Below are 4,443 nucleotides of genomic sequence, written 5' to 3'. Positions count from 1 at the left end.
AAAAAAAAAAAAAAGAAAACACATAAAAGTATAAAACCCATGGACACAACAAACATACAAAAAAGGAGAAAGGACTCAAATGTTATCCCTACAGAAAACAACCAAACCGCAATGATAAAAAATAAAAAAGAAGCAAAGGCTATACAAAACAACTAGGAATCAATAATAAAATAATAAGAATCAGCCCTCACATACATATCAGTAATTACATTGAATGTCAATGGATTAAACTTTTCATTTAAAAGATACAGACTGGCTGAATGGATGAAAAAACATGACCCAACTATAAGCTGCCTACAAGAAACTCAACTCATTGGTAAAGACACATATGGGTTGAAAGTAAAGGAACAAGAAAAGATACTCCATGCAAATGGAAACCAAAAGTGAGTTGGAATAGCTATCTTTATATCAGAAAAAAAAAAAAAAAGATTTTAAGTCAAAAACAGCAAAAAGAGACAAAGAAGGTCATCAAATAATGATTAAAATATCAATTCAAGAAGAGGATATAAAAATTTTAAATATATATAATCCAAACAGCTGAACACCCAGATATATAAGGCAAATGTTATTAGATCAAAAGGCAAAGAGATATATATTCCAGAACAATAATCACTGGGGACTTCAATGCCCCACTCTCACAATTAGATCATCTAGACAGAAAATTAACAAGGAAACATTGGATTTAAACTGTACATTAGACCAAATGGGCCTAACAGACATTTACTGAACATTTTATCAAGCAGCTACAGAGCACACATTCTTCTCATTAGCACAGACAATGTACTCTAGTGAGACCATATGTTAGAACACAAAACAAGTCTTAATAAATTTTTAAAAACCAAAATTATATTGTCTTTTCTCAGACATGGAATCAAACTAGAAATCATTTAACAAGAGAAACTTTGGAAACTATACATTACACAGAAATTAAACAACATGCTCCTATATAACCACTGGATCAAGGAAGAAATTAAGGAGAAAATAAAAAAATTTTTTAAACAAATGAAAATCAAAATGCAACATACCAAAACCTATACCTATGGGATACAGTAAAAGCATTGCTAAAAGGAAAATTTATGGTAATAAATGCCTATGTCAAAAAGTAGAAAGATTTCAAATAAACGACCTAATGATGCACTTCAAGGAACTACAAGAGCAAGAACAAACCAAACCTAAAATTAGTAGAAAGAAATATCAAAGCAGAACTAAATAAAACGCAGGCTAAACAACAGAAAAGAGAAATGAAATGAAAAGTAGTTTTTTAAAACCATGGATAAAATTAATTAACCACTAGCTAGACTAACCAAGAAGAAAAGCAAAGAAATAAAATCAGAAAGAAAAAAGGAGATTTTACCACTGACACCAGAGAAATAAAAAAGATCATCAGGGTCTACTAAGAACAACTATGCACTAAGAAACTGGAAAATCCAGAGGAAATGTATAAGGTCTGGACATACAGGACCTACCAAGACTAAATCAGGAAGAAATAAGAAACCTAAAAAGACCAATAATGAGTAATGAGATTTAATCAGTAATAAAATGTCCTCCAACAAAGAAAAGTCCAGGACCAGTGACTTCATTGCTGAATTTAATCTACTGAATTCTCAAAGAACTAACACCAACTCTCCTCAAACTATTCCAAAAACAACTGAAGAGGAGGGAATTCTTAACTCATTCTATAAGGCCAGCATTACTATGAAAGCAAAACCACACGAGGAAGAAACAAAAAAGGAAAATCATTCTAATATAAAGACACATGGTTCCTGCTAGTGAAGTACCAAGAAAAAAAAAAAAAAAAGACACATGGAGACATATATTCATCACAGTACTAATCACAATAGCAAAGACAAGGAATCAACTTAAATGTCCACCAATAGCTAACTGGATAAAGAAAATGTGATACACACACACCAAGGAATACTATGCAGCCATGAAAAAGAACAAGATCATATCCTCTGCAGCAGCATGGATGGAGCTGGAGGCCATTATCTTAAGCAAATTAATGAAGAAACAGAAAACCAAATAATGCATGTTCTTACTTCCAAATGGGAGCTAAACAGAGTATGCATGAACACAAAGAATGTAACAATGGACATCAGGGCCTACTTGAGGATGAAAGGTGGAGGGAAGTCAAAGTTCCAAAAACGTCTATGCTTATTACCTCAGTGATGAAATAATATGTACACCAAACATCCACAACATACAAATTATCTATATAACAGACCCATATTTGTAGCCCTTGAACCTAAAATAAAGTTAGAAAATAATAAATGGTGCTGGGAAAATTGAATATCTATATGCAAAAGAATGAAACTAGACTCAATCTCTCTCCACATACAAAAACTGACTGAAAATGGATTAAAGACTTAAGGGTAAGATTCAACTATAAAACTCAACTATAAACTATAAACTCAACTTTACTTAAGTATAATACTCAACTATAAAGCTACTAAAAGAAAACATAAAGGAAATGCTTCAGGACATTGGCCTAGGCAAAAATTTTATGGTTAAGACTGCAAAAGCATAGGCAACAAAACCAAAAATAGACAGATGGGACTATATTAAACTAAAAAGCTTCTGCACAGCAAAGGAAACTATATACAGAATGAATAGACAAATGAGTGAAATTATTTGCAAACTATTTCTCTGACAAAGGACTAATATCTAGAATATACAAGGAAATAAAATAATAGCAAAAAAACTCCAATTTAAAAGTGGGCAAATGATATGAGTAGACATTACTCAAAATAAGGCATTCAAACAGTCAAGAGAATTTGATAAAATGCTCAACACCACTATTCATCAGGGAGAAATGCAAATTGAAATCACAATTGAAATATCATCTTACCCCAGTCAGAATGGCTACAATTTAAAAGATAAAAAATAACATATACATGAGGGGAAAAGGGAACTCTTATATACTGTTGGTGGGATGTAAATTAGTACAATCACTATGGAAAACAGCATGCTGATTTCTCAAAAAACTAAAAATAGAACTACCATATGATCCAACAATCCCACTACTAGGTATTAATCCAAAGGAAGAGAAATCAGTATATCAAAATGATACCTGTACTTGTATGATTATTGTAGCACTATTCACAATACCAAAGGTACGGATTCAACCCAAGTGTCCACCAACAGAAAATAGACAAAGAAAATGTGATATGTACACAATGGAATACTATACACAATGGAATACTATTGTGTATATATTAGACATTAAAAAATTAAATCATGTCATTTGCAGCAACATGGAGGGAAACTGGAGGTCAGAAAAACAAATATCACATGTTCTCATTCATATCTGGGAGCTAAAAAAAAATGTTCTCACAGAGGTAGAGAATAGAATGATAGAAACCAGAGGCTGGGAAGGGTGTGTGGGTGAGGGGTAAGGGATGAAGAGGGGTTGGTTAATGTTACAAATACACAGTTAAATAGAAGGAATCACTTCTAATGTTCAGTAACAGAGTGGAGTGACTCTAATTAACAACTATGTATTGTACTGTATATTTTAAAATAGCTAGAGGAAGACTTGAAATGTTCCTATCACATAGAAATGATAAATATTCCTCTTGTAGATTGGATAGATATCTCAAATACCATGACAGTTGATCATTACACCTTCTATGCATATAACAAAACATAACATGTATCCCATAAATATGTACAAACATTGGGTATTAATTAAAAATAAATCAATAACTCTTGGAGAACGTCCCACATTCCTCATAATGACAGTCAAAACCCTATATGATATGGACCCTGGCCTGACTCTCAGATCTCTCTTCCCACTGTTCCATCACTTACTCCATCTTTGTGTTTCCTGCTCACATTGACTGGAGAACTGAACCCTCACTTCACATCTCTATGCAAGCATGCCCACTTCAACACAAGTACCCTAAGCACCCAAGTGCTGTCATCTCATTCCATCACTCCTATTGCCTTGTCTCTATAGCACAATTTTCTATTCCTTATCTATTCATTTGCTTACCTGTTTGATGCATGTCTCACCAACTACTGGTAAAGTCCATGACAGCAGTGACTTTCTCAGTCTTGTTCATTACCTATACATTACTGTATTGACAAAGCCAAGCACAGTGCCTTCTAGGAATAGGACACTCCATACATACTTACTGAATATGAATATATTTCTTAGTGAAAACACATATAGAAATCTAAATGCAAGGCCGGGCGCGGTGGCTCAAGCCTGTAATCCCAGCACTTTGGGAGGTCGAGGCGGGTGGATCACGAGGTCAAGAGATCGAGACTATCCTGGTCAACAAGGTGAAACCCCGTCTCTACTAAAAATACAAAAATTAGCTGGGCATGATGGTGCATGCCTGTAGTCCCAGCTACTCGGGAGGCTGAGGCTGGAGAATTGCTTGAACCCAGGAGGCGGAGGTTGCGGTGAGCCGAGATCGCGCCATTGCACTCCAGCCT

At 34.3% G+C, this 4,443-nt stretch overlaps 1 protein-coding gene across 8 annotated transcripts in view; it reads right to left on the bottom strand.

Moving 5' to 3' along the window:
- LOC108285674 (zinc finger protein 780B) overlaps positions 1-4,443 on the bottom strand; it is an 18,029-nt gene that overhangs the window by 5,946 nt on the left and 7,640 nt on the right. The window lies entirely within an intron of this gene.

Source organism: Cebus imitator, unplaced genomic scaffold, assembly GCF_001604975.1.
Source record: "Cebus imitator isolate Cc_AM_T3 unplaced genomic scaffold, Cebus_imitator-1.0 Scaffold306, whole genome shotgun sequence".
NCBI classification, from domain to species: Eukaryota; Metazoa; Chordata; class Mammalia; order Primates; family Cebidae; genus Cebus; species Cebus imitator.
This window is presented reverse-complemented; position numbering and strand designations above follow the sequence as displayed.